We start from the raw sequence: 23,301 nt of genomic DNA, 5'->3' as shown, positions 1-23,301 counted from the left end.
ATAATATGTAAAAGTCCTGTTTGTCAAATAAAATTAGAATAATACTTTTATGCCAAAATACCTCTCTTCACTTTTTCAGTTTTCTGTTAAAAACAAAGTTAATCTGACTGACTTAAACTTTTCAGTGAGTTATGATTAGCAACAGCGCCTGTTTTACAAGATTAGATTAATAATAATCCAATGCATCTTTCCAAATTAGTAATACATTTTTTCCTGAATTGGAGTAAGTGCATTTCTAAGTTATTGCAATAAAGCATTTTAATACTTGGCTTGAAACATCTGGTGAATTAAAAACATGAAAGTGGAAAAAGACATCATTGAAAAGTTGCAAACAGAACTATGAAAAACACTTGAAAACATCAGATCTGTGGGGAGCAACAAGGAAAGCTTGCTAAAAATAAAATGATTCTCTTAAATCTTCACAAAATGTGAGTAGAGCTCTTTACATAGCCCTCTACATGTACAACGGAATTATGGGCGCTCCACGCCAACAGTGCAGGAGTAAAATATAAAGTAAGATAAGATAGATAAGATATAGAATAAGATATATAGTTAGAGAGCAGGAATAACTAGCAAAATACACCATGTTACTGTATCTGACGGCTCTCAAACTTAAATTCCTCTCTACTTGTAATATTTCACTTACTAATTTTATATATTTTTTTAACTTTCTCAAATTTTAGTAATTTTCATTTACATGTGCATTTTATTTGTAGGTTTTAATGAAAAGCTGAGTAACATCCCTTGTTATCTGTAACCTTGAGTCCTGATGATGCACATTATCTTTAATCCTGTAGTGATCCCTGGCTGTTTAAAGAACACCACAGGAAACCTTGCATGCTGAGGTCCTTGTGAAAGGGCAAACCGTGCTGTATGCACAGCTGGCTTAACACCATACAGAAAAGTGGTAGTGGCATTGTGTAAGGACATTTCCGTTTTAGGTAGAATATACTAAATGTCATAGCAAAGGAACTAAATAATAAACATGAATAAACTCGAAGCTGCAGAGTATAGCTTTTGGCTATATCACAAGTTCATTAGAATTCTAGGTGGCCTTTTTCAGTGTACAGCACAGATGATGGAGTTCAAGGCCTATTTCTGAGAATGATTTGCATTTGAATGCCATCAATCATATAGTCTCTTTACTGCCTTCACAGCAGGCCAGGCACATACTGAAAATAAACTAAAAGAGATATAGGAAAAGATAGTAAAGCTGAAATAAACTGCACTTTTTGGGGCTGTCCCCAATCAAAGATTTTTCAAGTCACCTAGCAATTACATGTTGCTCTTAATTTATTTATTTTTTCCAGGGAAACCTTAGAAATAAATAACATCACAATAACAGCACACAACACATCATACTGATACAAACACTTCCACAAAGGTGTTTGCTCAGTTTTCTATTGGTTGTTCAGAACACATTTGGTGTGCAAAGTTAGATGCTCTACAGTTATGTCTGAAATGATATGCCATATTTCATACAAACCAATTATGCTTGCAGATTTTGCAGCAGGTTGTAACTTTCCTGGGCATTTCCTTATATCCCGCTTAAACTTGAACTTTTGATTTCATGCCCAGTATATTAACAACTAATTACTAATTCAACCCAATCAGTAAGTCATTTAATTTGCTCAAGATTAGTTTGTACTCATTCCAACTTCACGTTACTTTGAAATCTCAAAGCCACTGTATCGATATGCAAATAAGATCTTAATTTTCTCAAATAAGATGAAATACCACTGAGAATAGCAGAAGCACTGCCATTATTTCCCTGATAAGAGATATACTAGGGCCAAATAGAGTGATGTTCATGGCGAGGGACACTGTGAGGAGGTCAGGTCAGCCATTCAGCAAGGGAGTAATGGCCGTTTTGTGCTTTGCCCTGACAATGGCAGTGATGATTATGGGTAGGCCCTCGAGCTACATGAATTCCCAGAGAAGTCGTGGACAACACTGTCACTTGGTCTGGTGGATATGAGCTGACAAACACCAAACAGGATAAATGGCCTGCTCACCTTTTCACTGGAGGTATCAAATAATACACACTCTTGACAAAATAATTAGCTTTTTGTGGAAAGGAAAGATAGAAAGACATTTCCAAAAAGTTTTAGGCTGTTGCATTTTAAAATTGTACTTTTTTTCATATGAACTTTATCAACAACTAACCAAAAAAGGAAGAAAAACAATAGTTTTATTATTTTATCTTCTCATTTTAATTGTTTTTTTTTTTTTTTTTATCATTTGAGCATTACATGAAAAAAAGAAGTTTATTGTATATAAAGAATCTTCATGCTATACTTCTGCTTGGTAGTCATGAATATACAGACAAAGGAAAGGACTCAGCTTGGCCTAGAAAATTATCTATGCACTGGCAGAACCACATTAGCATAAAGAGATAATTATAAGGTACAGTTGCTCAGGAAAAAAAGAAAAGAAAAAAATACTAGCTGGTGAATTTAACAGAATGGGATTTTACATAATGAAAATTAAAAACTAACTAACCTACAGTTACTGTGGGTAAAGCATTGGTGCTTAAACCAAGAGGTAAACAGTACACGTGAAATAACAAATTGGAGTTGGTTTAACCTAAAGGCAAACAGGAAAATTAACCTAAAATGTAATAATGAATGATATAAATAAGCACAGCATGTTAACCTCTTATTTTAGCACTGTGCAACTTTTGGTGCATTTCTAAAAAAAATTAGTTATGTCTTATTAATGTGTTGTAAGAAGGTGAAGTGAAGACTTTCAGTCATCAGGAGCTAATACACTGCCTGAACCCGAAATTTACTTAGGAACGGTACCAGAATTATAGTATTCCAGTTGAGATTGGGAGACCACTGGGTACTCCATGGGCTATTGTGGGGAACAGCAAGCAATGATTGTAACTGAATCCTGGACTCTGATGCTTCAGTGGACTTACTGGTCCAGACATTACACCGCCAGGATGCCATCACCATCACCATTTCACAGAGTGCTGAGCCATCTGGAGAACAGAAACGGCTACACGAGGATGCTCTTTGTGGACTAGAGTTAAGTGTTTAACACCATAACACCAAACTACACCACCTTCAGATGCTCCCTGCCACCTGCTGATTAGCACTGGATGTATGCACCAAAGTATGCTGATGGAACCACTGCTGTTGGGCTCGTCTCTGATGGAGATGAGACAGCGCACCGAGCAGAGGTAGAGATCTTGTCCTGCTGGTGTTCAGAAAATAACCTGAAGCTAAACGTCCGTAAAATAAAAGAACTCATAATGGACTTCAGGAGGCACAGACAGGTCAAATTCAAATTTTATTTGTCACATACACAGTCATACACAGTACGATATGCAGTGAAATGCTTAGACAACTGCTCGTGACCTAAAGAAAAAAAGAAAAGGCTATGAATAAGATAGGAAATAAATATGAAAATTAAAAAGGGTAAATTTAACTAGCTGGTATGCGCAGTCTCTGAGGATACGACCTGGGATGCCGTCTGGTCCTGCTGCTTTCCTGGTGTTCACTCTCTTGAAGGCTCTCCTTCAAGAGAGATCCACTCCCCTCTCATCATAAATGGAGAACGGGTCGGATCTGTCTCCACCTTCAGGTTTCTAGGCACTCACGTCTCCACTGATCTCACCTGGACCTACAACACAAACGCCCTGGTAAAGAAGGTCCAATAGTAGCTGCACTTTCACCGTGTCCTGAAGAATAATAACCTGGACCAGAAGCTGCCGCTGGCCTTGAGAGCTGGAGACCATGCTCTGCTTCTGCCTGGATGTTTGGTACGCGAAGACCACAACTGAGAACAGGCAGGCTGCGCAGAGGGTAATAAACACTGGCTGCCCTTTGCCACCCCTGGAGGCCATCACCAGATCCTCCGTCCTCAGGAAAACCAGGGCAATCACAGGTGACCCCTTGCACCCCAACCACCACCTGTTTGACCTACTGGCCTGTAGCTAGTATATATTCCTCTTGGCTGTACATATTCCTCAGGTTTGTTATTTATTCCTGTTGTCTTACTATTTATATTTTATTCCTGCACAGTTGGAAGCACCCAAAATTTCATTGTACATGTACATTGACCATAAAAGGCTATTCTATTTTAAGAAAGATAGTTGAAGCAGTAATCAGCTGCAATTTTATTTCTGATTTTTCCAGAAATTATTCCATATCATAGCCACAGTAACTCCAATTATTCAATTGTTGGCTTCTGTTTTGCCCGCACCACTGATGTTCTTTTGGAGCCACTTTTGGACAAGATGGTAGTGTCTACAGTATCTACAGTCAGTAACTATAGATACTGACTGGAGCACAGACTTCTTGGACTGCAAAGCAAGACGTGTTATTTAGCAAATAAATAATTCAAATATTTCAAAAGGCATCAACACAACACAAACACAGGCAAGATGTCCAGTTCAGTTATTTCAACAGGCTGAAGTGATGCATCACAAAGATCTGTGTCTCGTACTACATGCTGTGAACCCTCATCTTCTACTTATATGAAATTCTATATAATTAAATGTTTTTGTATATTGTAAGTAAAATATCAGTAATAGCATTTTTTTTTGTATTTTGTCATATCCATTTTAAATTGATGTAAATATGTTAACATTCATTCATTCTCATTACCTGGTCTACTATATATTTCCAGCTACACATCACTTTACTGTGGCTGTTTGCCTCAAACTGCTACCTGCCATGGCTGAAAACCATGCTGTCAGAATAATGATGGTATAGTAAAGCAGCTCTGAGTGAAACAATATTAAAAAGGTGTAAGTAACTGCAGAGTCTCAGTAATTATAAAGTATATAACTAGGGAATACATTGTTATAACTAGTCTATAATATATATATATATATATATATATATATATATATATATATATATATATATATATATATATATATATATATATATATGTGTGTGTGTGTGTGTGTGTGTGTGTGTGTGTGTGTGTGTGTGTGTGTGTGTGTGTGTGTGTGTATATATATATATATATATATATATATATGTGTATATATATATATATATGTTACAGTATTGTTTGGTTTGTTTGTGCTTTTGGTAAGCTGATATACTTAATCATATTAAAAAAGTGTTAGATGCTGTTTACATGCTAACAACTGTTGTTACATGGCTGCTAGGCTGTGCGATGTGACATAATTCAACTTTTGTGATTATAAATGGATTAAATGCTACAGGATGCCTTGATAGGTGCTATAGTTGCATATGCACCAAAGATCAATGATTTAACCTGTTGTTTCTAGATGGTTGCTAGACAAATGATGATGGCCTAATATCTGATGTAGATAAGAACCTCCAGGGTCTTATGATGTACCTGTGTACAGAGTTTTGTTGCAATATTGCTAATGATTGTTAAATATTTAAGTAGTGTTCACTTATAAATAATGACTCAAGCACATTTAGGAATATTAAATGTAATATCATAACTGCTAATTATAATCAGTCATATTTATCTATTAAAATCACTACTGTAAGTCGAAACTGGTAGAAAATAAACTAATTGTTTTGCATTTTGTACAAATAATTCACATAAAAAGAAAAAAAGTTCCTCATTACTTGCTTCGACCCCAGAGCCACCTATTTCATCTCAGGAACATTTGTGGACAGGATGAACAATAGATGAGTGCATTACGTATCTGCGAACACTGTGGAGTATGTATGAATCATATGTTGTGGTAATAAGTTGTTGTCAGTACGGCACAGCAGTATCTGAGAGCAAACAGGTTCTCTCACTCCATTGTCATCCTCGATGCCATGATGTGAAGCATTGTGTGGAAAATTGCCTGCACTGTGGCTGAGGGGAGGTGTATTGTCATGATGCATACTTCTATAAAAGATGGAAAATAGGATTCAGTGTTGTTATGGAATGATTTTACAGCCATGTTTGTGGTAAAAGTAAGAGAAACTTATCTGACAGATATCTGAATTCTGGAATTGAAAATGTCTTGCTTTAAATTCCGTCCTTCCGTCCCTCCAGACAGGGCTTTAGCAGGAACAAATCCCAGCTCTGACATTTGAGGTAAACACACGGGTGATTTTATTTTTATTCTTGAAAGCTTTGCCCTTGTATTGTGATACCGCACATACTTTGGAGGACTTATATAGCATGGTTGTCTAACTAAATTACAGGTACTCGTGAGGGTGGAAAAAAACATAAATACAATTGGTATTTGTCAGTCTATGAATTACAGCTGTCTTAAGGCCATTAATTTTGTTGGCTTCCCAAAGCCAACAAAATTCTATCAAAATTCATCTATCACATTGATTCTAAAAAAGAAACAGGGGCAATTATGTAAATCTAGAGAATAATCATCATAAAAGTGCTGCTGTCTTTTTGCTTGGCAGGTTAGTAAAACCAGGTTTGCTTTATGCGTGAAGGCAAATTAATCATCTGTTTCACTTTTCATTTCTCACCAGTTCACAGCCTGTTGAAAGTAATGACAGCTAAATATGTGAGAGCTAAAAATGTGAACATTGGAATCTGCCCACAAAGTCACACAACTGTTTGGCAGCATCTTTACTGGGTGAGATGTTTACCTCCTTGCAGTATAAATTAGGAGAAAGAAGAGTGGAAAGCATAAGGTCCTTGGCACAGCTGCTGTGCTGTCTCATGTAGGTGCAGCAGTGCAAAACTTCTCCAACAGCTGTCGAGGAAGACGGAACGTAGCCAATGTCCATGTCTGCCCTGAGAGCACATCCATCAACTAGAAAGGAGTCGTGATTCGATTTGATTTCTGGTGTCATCTGGAAGGGTATGATTGTAGCAAGTGCGCATTCCTGAAAACAGGAGTTTACTGTGATATACTCAAAAAAGTATGTTACCAAAAAGCATGAATGGTAAGGTAAGGAGAGAAAGTGACGCAAGACTGATTGACCAAGACTCCATTGAACCTGGAAAAAAGAAAAAAATGTTTAGATATCTCTTGGTTTTGTATTGAGACCACTTTTGTGCTTTGGTTAGTGTGTGCCTCCAACTACATCACACTCAAGTCAACACCTGTAGATGAGAGATATACACTGGAGGACTTTTGATGAAGTTTTTCATTATTTAAACAGAAAACACTTGACTTGAAAATACATCTCATTGCTGATATTTACAACAGATTCAATGCTCCCCAAAACTGCCATGCTATTATATGGTCTCCACCTGAAAGTACTTAACGACTAATTCTATCAAGGATATGGGAAAAATAAAGTGCAGGTAATGGCACTCAGTGGAATCTGATGCAACTAACAACTGATTCTTGGCCCAAAAAAAATATCGAAGGACATATTTTACGCCTAACCATCTCAAAAAGAATTCACTAGTCATTTAGACTCCTAGCCAAATGGGCAGACTACAAGTATATTTGCCTGATCATATATTCAGCTGCTACAATCATGGCATGCACATTGTCAGATGGTGATGTGCAGGAGGTTGAATCCAACTGCAAAACACAGAAGCCAGACTTGCAACAGGCCTTTTTTGTTTTGTTTTTATACCAGACCAAACATAAACCCAGAATCCAAGATAAATCCAAAAACCACAGGAGCTCACAGCAGATGACAACACAGCAAAATATAACAGATGCTTTGACAATACAGTTTATACAGGGAAGGCTGATTAGAGAACAGGTGACAGGTGGGGAATGAGGCCCAGCTGAATTAACATAGGTGGGAACAATCAGGAAATCAGAAACAGGAAGTTAAACTAACACGGGGCATGAAACGAAATTTTCATCACAACTACTTTCTCCATTTCACCAGGAGGTAAATGTGTTTCTTTATATAGAGAAATGGGAGCATGATTATATGCAAATTACACAAGCCTGTTAGTTTAGACTGATTCTGATTCACTAACACACAGTGATAAGAACAGAAGGCCAGTGAAATAAATAAATGGTAAATGGCCTGCATTTGTATAGCGCTTTTCTATTCCCTAAGGACCACAAAGCGCTTTACACAACCTGTCATCCACCCATTCACACACACATTCACACACTGGCAATGGCAAGCTACATTGTACCCACAGCTGCCCTGGGGCGCACTGACAGAGGCGAGGCTGCCAGACACTGGCGCCACCGGGCCCTCTGACCACCACCAGTAGGCAAACATGGGGTTAGTATCTTGCCCAAGGACATTTGGCATGCAGCCAGGAGGCAGCCTGGGATCGAACCACCGACCTTCTGATTAGTGGCTGACCTGCTCTGCCACCTGAGCTACAGCCGCTCACATTTCACAAATCTGACAGTATTTTTGGATATCCACTTGCTCTTTGTGCAGAATAAGAATGGTTTGCTTATCCATTTGCAAGTAATTGAAGTCCGCTTTATCTTAATTCCTACTGTGACCGCATCTTTAACCACTTTATATTGTAATTTCTGAAGCACACTGTAGTACTATTCACAGTCCTTGAATGGTAAGAGATGCATCCTGTTTTTAACAACAGTTTGAGATACATTTTTAAAAATGTAAGACATTTAAAGGAACAGTATATAAAAACTCACCACTAGATGTTAGTAGATTGCAGACAACTGAGGTCTGTTTTTTGCACTCCTCCCAATTCAAGCGCACAATCCTAGGTATGGTGGTCACTATTCATCGTATGTGAGTGTAGGCTGTCAGTCCACTGTTTACCTCAGCTGTTAACTTGGGGTTTCCTCATCTATTCACTGTGTGTAGGAGGCTATAAAACTTTGTGAAAGGAGATTGACAGTTGATGAGTCTCTGAAGCTCACTTTTGTAGAATGATAGCAATAGTGAGGTGACCTGCTGAAGACATCCTGAACTTTTCTGTCAGTAAGTGTTGCTGTTTTACGTGCTGTTAGCTGCTGTTGGCGTCATGAAACTTTATTTGATATGAGTGAAATATAACATTATAGCTTAGTTTTCTGGTATGTTTAAACAAATTAGTATGCCATTAGTATGATAAAATAATTGTACAATAATCATGAAAACAGCTATTTTTGTAAATAAAAGGTCAGAGTACATGTTTCAACTTGTAGTCCTATTGACTGTTACCATCTGTATTATATTAGTTTTATTCCACTGTAAACATAAACTGTATGTTATCACACTAATATTGCATTACAGTACTGGTATACTGTATAATGATTACACAAAGTCATAGTAATGACTGTCACACTTTGTTCTACATCAACAGGTACAGGAAGTTCAATAATTTAATTTGGGTAATGAAAACCAAACCTTGTCTTCTAATGCATTTACCTCTTCAAGCCTATCTAGGCGTGTTTTCTGTCTTTTTCTCTCTCAGCACAGGAATCACCAAGGTGATCAGCTGGCAAATTCCGTGCAGGGATACAGCACCTTTAGTTTGATCTTAAATGTATTATAGTAAGGTCTTTACCTTGCTACCTTACATTTACTCTAAGTTTCTCAATCTCTACCCAGCAACATCCTTCTATATGTTCTAGTCTTTGTTAGAACAAGGAGGAGGGGGGGGGGGGGGGGGGGGCAGTTGAGTGTTCAAGGAGCCCTTGAATAGAATTCATTTATGTATTTGTTGTTGTTGCTGTTGTTCAATCCATAGCTTGGGCTGTTCTTCCTAAATTAATTGTTTTTTTCCTCTTGGTGTCAGTGGGATAACTGTACGTGTATACGCTTATCTCTGAGCTAGTGGAGCATCCCTATGCACCAGAGCACACAACAGTGGAGACTTTATACAAGGATAACGGCAGGGAAAGGACACACAAACTCTGGACATGCTATTAATTTCTCCTGCTTTATTAGAGATTTACATAATCCTTGTTCCATCCTTGCAGGAGTCCACTCTGCAGGTGGGGGAGAGATAGGAGAGGTGGAGAATAAACTTAACCTGGGTGTCTGTTGTCTTGTGTAGTCTGGGAGACGATTGAATGTTGGGGTGGGTACAGTTTCCTCTGCAGTGGGGTAGGGTGGGCTGCCCCGGGTCCTGTGGGGCTTGGCAGTGCTACCGTAGGCCCCGGTCTGGATGGACCTGGGCTCCCTTGCCTTGGTGGGTACCAGAGGATGGGGGTGCCTACTGGGGTCAGCGGGGGAGCTGGCCCTAGGGAGGGGCATCCTCCCCTCCCTCCTTTTCCTCCCCATCCCCGGCTACCTCCCTCTTCCCGCTCCACCACACTCACCCACACAGGTAGGGCCTTGGGGTGCAGGTGTGTCACAAGGGTGCAGAGGAGACATCCCCCCCCCCCTCTGTCCCCTTCTGGCCACCTGTGCCTCAATTTTATCTCACAACTTAGACATCCACATTACTTACACTCTCATAACACACACATTGGGCCTTGAAGGTGGGCACGTTAACGGCGTCCAGTGGACGGTCTGTGTACTCAAACCTACCTCAAACCTACCTCTGGCGCTGGTGCCCACCTCTCAATTTTAAATCCATGTAGACATTGAGGGTTCTCGGGAGGGGCCGTGCTAACACCTGCTGCTCTCTGGCAGCAGCACCATGCTCTCCCTTGTTTTAAATGCACTTTAGAACAACACGCAGCAACACTACACATGAGCGGGAGGAGGGAGGTATGGGGTCTTCACACACCCCCGTTCTCTGCTAGCCATTGGGGTGGGGGGCTGGGAGGAGATGTTAGCTGTCCGATTGGCCTCCCTGCTGCTGCGGAGCCTGGGACGGTCTGCTTGCCTCCACCCCAGGGGGAAGGGTAACATCTCTTGGGTCTGGGTTCTGTTTCCCCCTCTGGGGGCGAGGGTACCTGGACCCGGGGTATAGAGTATGTTTGGGGAGTGTGATTGTGTGTACATGTCCATTTATGTCAATCCTTACGTTGGGTGAGTGCTGAGTTTGTATATGTGTGCATGAGGGTGGGAATGAATGTTTGTGTCTGTGTGTGCCTGTTTGTCTGTGTCTATATGTCAGGTCGGGTCTTAGACTCCACCTCTCTGGGAACTCCCAGGCCCTCCAAGGCCTATCTCCCCTCATCACACTCCCTGCCGGTGACTGATGCCCTCAGGGGTCGGTGCATTGGTGGTTCTTGGTGTCCGGGGCTGGGCACTGGTGCCTGTTGCTCGGTCAGGCCTCCTCCGGGGTGCGGGGGGCCCTCGGGCCTGCGGCCTCTGGGCCTGCGGCTCGGTTCACTCTGGCACAGCTGGCCACCGGCAGAGCTGGCGGGCACGCCGGTGCAGCCCCCTCTAGCTTCTGCTCGGTGGCTACTGGGTGACGCCTCGTCTGGGGATCCTCAGCCCTTCCCATGAGGGTGGCACGGATGCCCCTCCGGTGGTCCTCCTTGGGCTCTCGCACTCTGAGGCCTCTGGATGTCTGGGGCCTGGATCTCCTCCATGCCTGCTTCATGCCCTGGGGGACGGGGCTATGGCTCGCTACATCCTCTTGCAGACCATTACATGTGGAAACCATTTGAATACAAGCGCGCTGATCCACACAGGTATGCACACGGGTGTTCACTGCTCGTAGACTCAAATCACACCTTTCTTGGCTGCTACTTCAAAGCACATTGTGCGCTGTCTGTCCTGCGTGCTGCACAACAACATTGAATATTTAGTATTTACTGCTGTTTACACTTAGCTAGATTAATGCGATGGTGTTGTGTTTAGTATGTTGCTTTGCTTTTTTTTTTTTGCTTGTTTTCTATTCTTCTTCTCTCAACAGGTGATCCAGGAGATTTTTTTTCTCCCCCCCTTTCTCACTGTCCCTCTCCCCTTCTGTTTTTCTTTTCCTTCCTCTTTCTTTCTCCCTTTCCTATCCCTCACTCATGTCTGTCCCGTTTGTAACATCTGAAAATAAAATAAAATAAATAATAAAAACAAAGGTCGATCAAATGGACCAATATGGCAATGCCACGATGATCCATTTGGCAAAGTAAATCCACTGGGTATCCTTGTTGGTCTTCAGACAACAATTCTGATGGCTAAAGAACCAAATGGGACAGGCAAAAAAAAAAAAAAAAAAAAAAGGAGATTTACATAATTAATTAATTGTACTTAATTATTGCATGGTAAAAATACTAATAAATCAAATGTGTTTGTATTTAAAAAATCAGAAATTTGTTAAACATTTTATTTAATATCACTAAAGTGTCTTAAAATGCCCATTTAAAAACATGTGGTGACACAATGCACAGTAATGCCTTTTAATACAACTTGAAACCTGTAAATGTATTCGCAAGTTAATAGAGTTTTATGCAGGACAGAGCAGCTCCTGTCTGTCAGAAAAAAAGACTATTTCTGTTTTGAATTTGAATATTTCAGGTTTCCTGGGAATCCTGAATTCAGGTCAGAGTCAATAATTAATTTTAATTATCAACTTTGTGTTTGTAAGAAAAGGCCCCTCAATAATACAAAAAAATGAAAAACTTGAAAGTAATTAATTTTGAACTATTTATTCATCAAATACTGATGCATTTAAAAAGCTGTGGCTGTTGTTAGAATACATTGTATGTTAAAAAACTAATGAACAACAGTAGCAGCATGCTCTGACTGTGGGGTAATACAAGCTTAAAAATGTCAATGAAAGTAAGAATTGCTAATACTGTTAATACTAATCTTTTTACTTATGAATTTATATACGATGGTATAACTACAAACACTTCACTGTGATATAAAAAACTATTTCTGCTTAATGGATTTTTTTGAATAATAATTATCTACATGAACTACAGGTGATGGCCCTGGATTCTGACCCCCACCCCAATAATGACTCTTACCATCCATCCATCCATTTTCTTCTGCTTATCCAGGGCCGGGTCGCGGGGGCAGCAGCCCAAGCAGAGAAGCCCAGACCTCCCTCTCCCCAGCCACCTCCTCCAGCTTATCCAGGGGGAAGACCTGGCCTGGGAACGCCTTGGTCTTCCCAGGCCAGCCGAGAGATATAATCTCTCCAGCGTGTCCTGGGTCTGCCCCGGGGGCTCCTCTCGGTGGGACACAAGATACTTAAACTCTGTCTGAGGCTCTTATCATTCAAATGTTTTGCTATGATTTACAGTGTAATTAAACAAAGCATTCTACATTTCTCCATTATGGTTTCTTATCTGCTCCAAGGGTTTAGTTTGCTTCAGGCAACAGATTGACGTGGTGTCAGAAACCGACATCGTTCAAAGTTAAACAGCTGGTTTCTATGGAAATACCAACAAGCTGCCTTGATTGAACGATCCTTCCAGTTGTCTGTGCTTCTTTTCCCATCTGAGTGTCTTGCCACAACCTGGCAACCCCAAAGTGTCCATTTATATGAATTTTGTAAATTATTGAAAAAAAATGAAACTTCTAGAAAGATGTTGTGTATAAAATAGTGTCTTATTAGAATACTATACACAGTAGCATCTACAATAGGTCCCTTTTAGTGATGCTCCCTCACTTTGTGATTTTGACCGACATGACATGAGTACATTTATATGAAAGTGTTGTCTAGCGAAGCGTTACAATAGAAAGAGGTCAGTCAGGTTTTGTTTGGATGATGGGAATCTACAGTAGACAAAGAGATAGAATAGAATAGACGTGGGTTTGCAGAAGCATTAAGTAGAAAAAAAACAAAACAAAACAAAAAAAACCCCTCCTCCATGCCAGCATCTGCAACTGCTGTTTTACAGTAGCTGCCAACAGTTGTAAAATAATAAAGACAGATTTGTTAACCTTAGCACAAACTCATGAAAATAACTGCACTTGCAGTTTGTTTATTAGTCTATTTATCAACTCATTTCACAATAATGAGCTTAATGGGTTCAGTAAACAAAGCTATAAATTGCTTCTACAAGAAAAACTCTGTTTCATGAAGAAAAGTTGCCTTTTGCAACAAGAAAAATTCACTAAGATCAGTTTTTTTTTTTTTTTTTTAGTCCTGGCACACCATGCTAACGTTTGACTTTGAACAGTTCCAAACAAAGGCCTCTGTGTTTTGGTCAATACTTTATTCTCTTTACATACAAGATGATATGATATGGTTATTTAACTGCATGTATGTGAGTCTATCTCTGCAATAAGATGAATTGCTACCAGTCGTGAAGTTTGATAACTGGAAAAGCGTTCAGGATATACTATATGAGCAACATCAGCAACCAAACAAACTCATTGGTTCAGCAAAGAAAGAGAAATCACACATAGAAGCCTCTAATAAATGCCCTGAAGCCTTTTAAATAATGAGTCAACCTGTGTTTGCAGTTCTTATTGAGACCTGGTAAACAAATGTTCAGTGACATGAAGAAGAGTGTTATATAGTCAGGTCTGATTGAAATTAGCTTTTACTTTGTTTACAAGGACTTTAATAGTGGATTGCTAGGAGCCAAGAAAACATTTTATTAAACCAATGGGGAAAAAACACTACTAATGGAAACAAATGCATAGTGTTGACTCACTGTGTGTATATTGATTTGCATGCAACCCTGGGCCTATCTTATTTCTCCTTGGATTTTAATTTAAAGCCAGTGGAACACAGCTGAGGCCTCATTCTTGCTTATTTGGTGGTGGCTTTCCCAGGCCTGAGGCATCACTTTAGCCGTACAGACACAGAGGCATGTGCACCGATGGCAGAGCAAGATCATTCATAAGGAGGAGGGGAGGGTCAGGATGGCATATGCTCAGGATATCTAGAAAGGTGTAGTGTTTCCCTTGGGGCTGAATATCTTGGCCCAGCAGGGAGTTGTGATGGCTCATCCAACGTTAGTGACCTCATCTCCACTTCAAAGTAGTGAAACGGGAGGATGTTTCAACTCACAGGGGGTGACTGAGATGAAATAGGAAGGAGGAGGGACTTTTTTGAAGTGTGGTAAACAAATTCCATCTGTGTTTTTCTCCACTACCTGCGAAGGTACACGGTGGCCAAGTGTTCCTGCTGTTCTTCTCTGCGTTCGTCTTTCGGAGCAGAAAACTCTCCGTCTGCAGTGTCTCATGATGAAAGCATCCTAAGGAGAGATGATAGTGTACGTCAATGTGTGGCTCCCTGCGTGTGAAGGAATTGTAGCATTATAATGCTTCCTGTAAGGAGGGCTGAATGTCATCATCAGGTCACCCGTGTATGTTTTGTATTTGCTGTAGCCTGTGTGTGTGAGGGATTTTGGAGGTCTACCTTCAGCTCAGTCACTCTACTTGTAATTCATTTGCTGCCTCTCAGGAGAGGCTCAGGCAAGATACTATAGGTTGAGTAATGCTGAGTTATGATATTACACAACTACTGTATGTGCTGTACACTCAGGATATCAATCTGACAAGAAGTGGGAAGTAACAAGTCACAAATATTTTGCTTATGTACTGAAGCAGAATTTTAAAGTATTATACTTTACATCCGTATTTATTTGTCTAACTTGCTTTTTTTGTACTACTAACTTTTTTATATCAAATTTGGTACTGTCTACTCTACGACTCTACGATTTGTTTAATGCATTTGAGGGAAGCTTTTATTTCACATCACTGAACACCTTAGAACATCAAATTGATTTGAGCCTAAATGAAGGGAACAGTAACACATGAAACACAATCTTATTGGTGTATTTTATATAAAAAAAATGAAAGGCAAAGTCCAAATTTGTGCATCAATTATAGTTTCATGCTCACATGTTTAGTGGATTGAGATTGGATCTCCACAAGTTGTGGTTGTGGTAACTTGGCTAGTGGTACAGAAGAACAGTTTTGTTTTGTTTTTATTTTAAATGCAATATTTCTATCAACAAATATAATGAAGCACACAAACGGTTTGCGTGCTGTTTGTCTCAGTGTGTCTCTTAGCTAAATCAGAGAAGGGAAAAAAAGAAAGAAAGGACAGGAGATGAAGAAGAGGGGTTATATTTAAAGGAAATGACTGCCAGTGGCTTTTGATCCACTAGAAATTTAAAGCATACATGTAATGTAATGTTGTTTTTATGCTGTTTGAATATTTAAGATGTACAGCACTGGTCAACTGCTGGTATACAAATAAATCTGACTCTGACGTAACTTAATTTTTTAATTGGATATTAGATCTGTATATGATGCGACTGTCATGGTCCTGGGTTGGTGACCCAGTGTTTTGTGTTATTATTAATGTTTGATTTCATCATGGTTTATCATTACTAGTCCCTTGGTTAATGATTCTGTATTTCTAGCTTAATTGCCCCTTGGGGATAAATAATTGTGATTTCTAGTTCTTGTGTTTAGTTCCTGTGTCCCTCATGTTTAGTGTAGGTTTAGTTCATGTTTATTTTCTTGTTCCCAGTCGGTCGTGTCTCATGTTGCAGTCTGTTACTCCTGTCCCTGTTCTCGGTGTTCCCTCTGTGTCAAGTCCGTGCTGCCATGCGTATTGTGTGTTTCCTGTTTTATTTTGATAGTCCCTGTCCTGCATGCAGTGTGTCTGGTCTTGCTTCCCCTTGTCTCATTAGGTCTGATTTGTCCCAGCTGTCTTACCACCTGTTCCTCATCCTCTAATTGTCTTGCTTGTGTATTTAAGTCCTGTGTTTCTCTCTGTTAGTTGGGTTGTACTGCACGCTGTGGGGTTTCTACCCTCTGTGGGGTTTCTACCCTCTGTGGGCCAAGTTAATTCCTAGTTGTTTATTTTCCAGTGTTTGAGGGTTTTGTTTGTTTTGGGTTTTGTTCTTGTATGTTTAGTAAGTTATTTACAGCAAAATAAAGTTGCCTCCTTTTCTTCACTCTTTCATTTATGAGTCCTGCATTTGGGTCCTACATCCTGCCTACCACAAAGCAAACCTTGACAGTGATGTTATGATTTTTTTCAAATTGTGAAGCATCCTGAAAAATGAACTGTAGTATATGAACTTTATGTTATTCAAAGATGAAAATACTTGGTTAACACAAGATAAACGGGTTAGCTGTTTGCACTGTGCAGAATTTACAGCAAAGCATTTTGTTGGACTCGTCCATTGTCAGTGTAAGAATTTAACCTAGGGAATGAAAATCAGCCAAGATGGCATTGTATTATTGTATAATATTTTATTGTATTTTGTTTTATATTTATGTTAATGATAGAAATGTCCATCAAATGTCCTTTTTTTTTTTTTTTTTTTTTTTCCTTCTTCTTCTTTTTACTTTGAGGATTTAATAGAATTTTTAAGTTCGGTTATTATGAGGCTACTTCGTTTGGTGAAAGAAAGCAACTTTAAATTTAAAATGTAAAATCTTTGATTTCGCTTTATGGTCAATCCAGTTGTTCAGTGATGACGCGACGAATCCTACTTCCGGGTCTAAAGTAGTCTGCGTTTAATATGGCTTTAGTGTTGTTAACATGTTTAATGTTTTGTATTTTCTTCTATTTGATCTCAAAAAGCTCCTAAAACAGTCAGTGATCCCTGTTGACCTCCCTCGGCTTTTATTACCACTAATCATTTATTTAAGCTCAGTCTTTAAAACCTTAGGATGTAACTACAGCCCAGCCCATGCAGCAGTATATGAATGACTAACCTCGTATTGTGGATGGATTATCTCAGTTCTCCTGGCTGAAGTTTGGTCCTTTTACAGCATCCTGCCATGCGATTACATTTGTTTCTGACCACTGAGAACCAGTGTTGGGTAAGTTACTTTAAAATAGTAACTTGGTTACATTACTAGTTACTTCTCTCAAAAGTAACTCAGTTACTTCAAGTTACTGGTTACTTTCAAAGTAACTAGTTACTAGGGAAGGTAACTTTGATTTTACTCAGAATTCTCTTGTTAATGTGTTTCTTCCATAACTTTGCCAGTCTTCTAGCTTGCTTACTTGCCACAAGTGCACTGTGCCACCTACCAATAGAAAGGAAAAGATAATGTGCATATTTCCACGAGAGAAATCCCACGCCTGGACCGTCATTGACTGCTGCCATGATTCTAGCCTACGTCACAGCGTCATGTGCGCCTTTTACATCCAACACAAAAACTGCAGTCGTGGTGCTTTCGATTGTACTCAGAACTCGGAAATTCTGCCTTCTGAATAGGAAGATGTAGGCAACACCAGACTGCAGATGAGCTGCATACAGGGCTGGACTGGGACAAAAAAATCGTCCTGGGCATTTTGACTAGAGACCAGCCCACCATTATAGGAAAAATCATAAAGCCTTTGAATGAAAATAAACACTGTTGTGACAGTGATGTACACTGTTTTGATGGTATATATGCATCAATCTATCAATCGTTTGTTGTAAGATTCAGATAATTATTTTTTAAAAGCTAGACATTTTAAATGAGAATAAGAAAGAAAAGTATTTCTTTGTGCCCCCCTTTCCCTGTTAATGCCCCCCTGGCAACACTTTGCTAGATCCACACCTGCACAGTTACCAGCTGTCAGCTACCTAAAAAAGGATCCTGGGGTTATTTGTCTCTCAGAAACAGTTCATAACTTCCCTTCAACCCATTCATGTCACCTAAAAGGTAAACCTGTTTTTCCATCACCTGTTCAGCTCTGATGATCCAGTAAGGACATCTCCTGGTTTCATCTTCATGTTTCCCTCTCACCAGATAACCAAACTGATATCATGACCAGCAGCTTTTTTGCAGCTGTGGCTCCAGCAAACATCAGCTGATACTAGAAATTAATATTAAATAAATTCTAACAACAGCTGATCAAGCTTAAACGTGCTGCTGTTGTTTAGCGCGACATCCGCTGGTTTTCTCTTTCGGCGCAAAGTGGGCGATAAACAAACAAGAGAGAAAAGACGATCAGCTGATCATTGATCAGTTTTCATGATTGAAGCAGAAATGGGAGAGGGAGGGGGGAGAATGAAAGAAGAGGCAGCTGTGCAGCGTAAAGACACAGAATAGATCCAGCTTTGTGCCTTTTTCATTGTAGCTGAATTACGGGACAAACTGTTCCTTTTCACCTCAATAAGAAACGCGTAATATTTTCTCTGAATACCAGACGGGACGGTTGGCAACTCTAATAACTTATGAACAAAATAAAGTTCAACATCATTAACTTCATAGCACCCACCCAGCTGTATAGAAACTCCGTCATGCTAGCTAGCACGCAGTACGGAAAAAGTCAGAATAACAAAAATAAACTCCACCTAAACTTGGTTTATATCTGACCCAGAGAGACTGCAGGTCATAACTTCTTACCTGAAGTTCAGTTCACACTTGGACCGGCGGCCGCCCCGGGTCTCTTTTCCTTCTGCGTCCCTTTTCCTTCATCCACCTGCTGGCCTCCACCACTTGCTAATGTTACTGAATCTGTGGAAACTCCGTGAGAGCCACCACACGAAGTAACGAGTAACGACCCTATCTAAATCCCAGTAATGAGTAACGCGTTCCTGGTTTTGGCATAATAACTAGTTACTGTGCTCGTTACCACAATAATAACGTAGTTACTGTAACGCGTTACTTAATAACGCGTTAGTCCCAACACTGCTGAGAACACTCACGTCAACTTTTATCGAGTGGAAAAAAAGTTAGCTTGTTTAAATTATGCTAACATAGCTGTGTCGCTAGCGGTCACGTAGCACATCATTATATACCAGCTAGCCCAACTTCAGTAACCCTACAAACGTCACTGCTGTTTAGTTTTCTGTCTTCATTTATGCTGGAAGTGATAGCAGAGCTGTACGTTTGAATTTGTTTCCAAAACCCCGCAGTCAGGACATGCTATATTGTATTTAGATAGAAGCTAGCGAGCTAACTCCCTGCTAACTTCTAACTTCGTTAAATGTCATAAATTCCGTTTTCATGGATGCCTGGATGTTAAACTCAATTGTTACACCTGGTAGAGCAGAACGCTGATCATTTTATTAAAGATGAAAGACTTTAGACAGTTTTTCAACTCTCAGTAATGCCACAGTGATCGTTTGATATATGGAGCTGCAGCGGAGTTTAGACCCAGACACGGCTAGTGACGTCAGACTGAACAACCGGATAATGAAGTATACCTGAGACAGATTTCTTCTAACTTATCAACAGGGTTGCAACTCTGGAGTTTTGTCATTTTGTCCATCTTCACATACCATCTAAGATGCTTTCTTGCTCACGTTTATTTTAAATGTAATGTGTTTGTCCATGTAATACAACAATGGAATTTGATTACTTTAAAAGGCATATCAATATTACCTTTATTATTGTTCAATTCATTCTTATTTATACATTGCCAATCCTGAGCAGTCTTCTCAGGGTGTTCAATGCTCCAAGGTAAAGACTCCACTATATTCAACCTTGAGCAAGGACTTGGGGAGAAAGAAGTCCCTTTAAGAGGAAGGGACCTTTGACAGAATCACAGCCAGGGGGGCAGCCATCTGCTCTGATCTGTTGAGGGGGATGAGACGAAAATGGAGAGAAAAGAGGAGCACAGAGGTACGATTAACAACAGGACAAAACTCAAGCTATACAAGCAAGAGAGAAGACAAAAGTTAATAACATATAAACACATGGGACTGAAAGGAAGGGGAGTGAAAAGTTCTCAGTGCATCATGGGAAGTCCCTCAACACCCTGAGCCTATAGCAGCATCACTAAGGGATGGTTCAGGCTGATCCACCCCTAACTATAAGCTTTATCAAAAGGCAAAGCTTGAAACCTAATCTTAAAAGTAAAGAGGGTGTCACAAGAGAGGAGCCTGATAGCTGGAGGCTCTTATTCGACTTTGGAAACTCTAGGAACCACAAGTAAGCCTGTACTCAGAGAGCAAGGCACTCTATTGGGATAATATTGTACTGTGAGGTTTGCAAGATATGGTGGGGCCTGATCATTCAGGACTTTGTATGCAAGGAGAAGGGTTTTAATTCAGTTCTGGATTTAACAGGGAGCCAACGGGAAAAGGAATATGGGTGAAATATGATCTATCTTACTAATTCTTGTAGGCACTGCAGCATTATATTGGGAAGCTTTTAGAACAACAGCTTTGACATAATTCTTCATATGTTATTTATAACAAGTTTTGATACTACATTACAGCATGTAAATATACTAAAGAGAGAGCGTATATTCACCATATATGGCTAAGCACCTTTTAACTGAGATTATAGGTGCTTATCATAACACCTATTATAAAGAATTATTTGTCATCTTTAGGCTGAAGATGCACTCAAATCAGACTCGGATCAGCTTCAGTTTTACAGTTTTTATTGTAATACAAGAGTCATTTAACAAAGAAAAAAATAAGAAGATGAGTTATTAGGAGGGGCTGAGGTGAGTACAAAAAGATCTGCCAATGTTTGACTAGATTCTGAGACCTTACTTGTTTGTTTCCTGGGTAGATGATCTGTAGGGACTATTGGCAGGAAGTCTGAATTGTAAAGTAGCTGAGAGTGCAGTGGTGGAGAGTGGGGAGGCAGGTGGACAGGACTGGGATCCTACAGTCAAATAGGCGTCCAGGAGGCAACTAGGGGAGTAGGAGAATCGGTGTTACTGGACAAAAAGCAGAAGAACTAGCAGGTTTCAAAGAGGACCTGATTACCATTGGCAAGAATGATCTGGCAGAGAGTAGAAGCACAATCACTCGGTCTTAAATACCACGAGCCTGAACTCTGGACAGGTGTGAGAAGGAAAGCTTGAGAAGGCGAAACTCTGCCAACATAAAGGGCCAGACTTCAGGGAGAAAGAAAGCAACAGAGAGCGGAAGGAGGCAAAGACACAAAGTCTGCCAGGACAAATACCAATATAGTTGTTTTTTTTTCTTTCCCGATTCTTGGATATGCACCATCCCAAACCTGAACCCCAAATGCTTTTATCGCAGACAGTCTGATGCACATTGAACTTGCAACCTTCAGGACCCCTCAAGGTCTGTGGGCCATGGGCGGTCTTTCTCTTTGTAAAGATTAACCTGAATACTAAAAGAACAAGCCACTCGTTTATCTCCACTACAATTAAAAGCCTTCATTTGCACATGAATTAGTGAACTTCTGTCTGAACAAGCACTTTGTGTTTTACACTAATGAGTAACATTTTAGTATTCTGTCAAGCTATTGACTCTTTGTCCACTCTTAACTAGGGGTGGATATTGTAGCAGTTATGTAAATAATTATTCTTTCATTTGGTTTTATTGTTTAATTAGGATTTTGCTGCAAATCTCATTTGTTGCAAGGCGTTCCTGAACTACTTTAATCAGGCTCATCCACAAGACCTCTTCGGTGCATATTTGTCACCACATATAGACATAAGTATGTTGTTTAAAATTATGTCATCATACTTCAGTACTTATAAAATAAAGAAAGACTTCCAAGTTAAATTATATAATTTAACAAGATTCACTCTTTAAAGTGTGATTCTGGAACAGGAGTATTCACTGCTGCCTCAATAATGTTTTATTAGTCAGCTTTAAGCATATGAATACCCTTGAATAATTCAGCATTGGAAGAATGCACAAAGCAGGGAGAATAACAAATGCAAGGTCTGCCAGCACCCACCTTCTCCAGCACACAGCATTCAACACACACTCTTGAGACATCCTCACATACAAATGCAGGAAGACATGAAGAACCCTTCACCTGCACTCATGTGCGGATGTCCGGCAACTGACAGCTCTACACAAGGTCAGGTCAGTCAAGGCCAGCACTCGATCCCTGTGGGAGAGGCTCTGCTCATAAAAATGTAAATTCTGGTACCATGTAGTGATTATGATCCAATGTAATTTCTACATTGGATCATACTCTACACCAGTCTAGAATACACAGCAAATGATAGGCAGGCTGCCGTTCTAATCACTTTATTCTCATTCTTTTCTTTAATGTATGACCAGAAAGCAATCAAAATGATTGAAGGGTGTCTCAGTTGTCTTTATTACACTGTTCAAAAAATTAAAGGAACACTCTGAAAACACATAAGCTTACCATAAAAAGTCACGCTGGATGTCTGTACTGATATGGACTAGGTAATCAGTTAGGAGCAAAATGATACCACATCGTTTGATGAAAATGAAGATTATAAACCAACAGACAGCTGAATTAAAAAAATAACTGAAAAAATCAAATTGAAAAGATGGGGGGGAAAGGCCAGCCAATGTTGCGAACCCAGGACCCAGGATGCTTCAAGAAAAACTGAACAGGATGGAGGTGGACCCCTGCCTGGTGGCTTGGATCTCCGACTACCTCACCGACAGACCACAGTACGTCAGGCTGAAGGACATCACGTCTGACACAGTGGTCAGCAGCACAGGAGCACCACAGGGAACTGTGCTGTCCCCTCTTCTCTTCACCCTGTACACCTCTGACTTCTGCTACAACTCTGAATTATGCCACATTCAGAAGTTTGCAGACGACACAGCCATCATGGGGTGTATCTGGGATGATCAGGAAGAGGAGTACAGAAGTCTGGTGAGGAACTTTGTCGCATGGAGTCACACAAACCACCTGCAACTCAACACCTCAAAGACTAAGGAACTGGTTGTGGACTTCGGGAGGTCTAGAGCAGGTCCACTGCCGGTTCAGATAGAGGGGGAGGAGGTGGAGGTGGTCAACAAGTACAAGTACCTCGGGC

The sequence above is a fragment of the Rhamphochromis longiceps genome, linkage group LG19 (assembly GCF_057381845.1).
Source record: "Rhamphochromis longiceps isolate RC_006_pf linkage group LG19, R_longiceps_female_GT1.1, whole genome shotgun sequence".
Lineage (NCBI taxonomy): Eukaryota > Metazoa > Chordata > Actinopteri > Cichliformes > Cichlidae > Rhamphochromis > Rhamphochromis longiceps.
The sequence above is the reverse complement of the archived record's forward strand: the minus strand, read 5'-3'. Positions refer to the sequence as shown.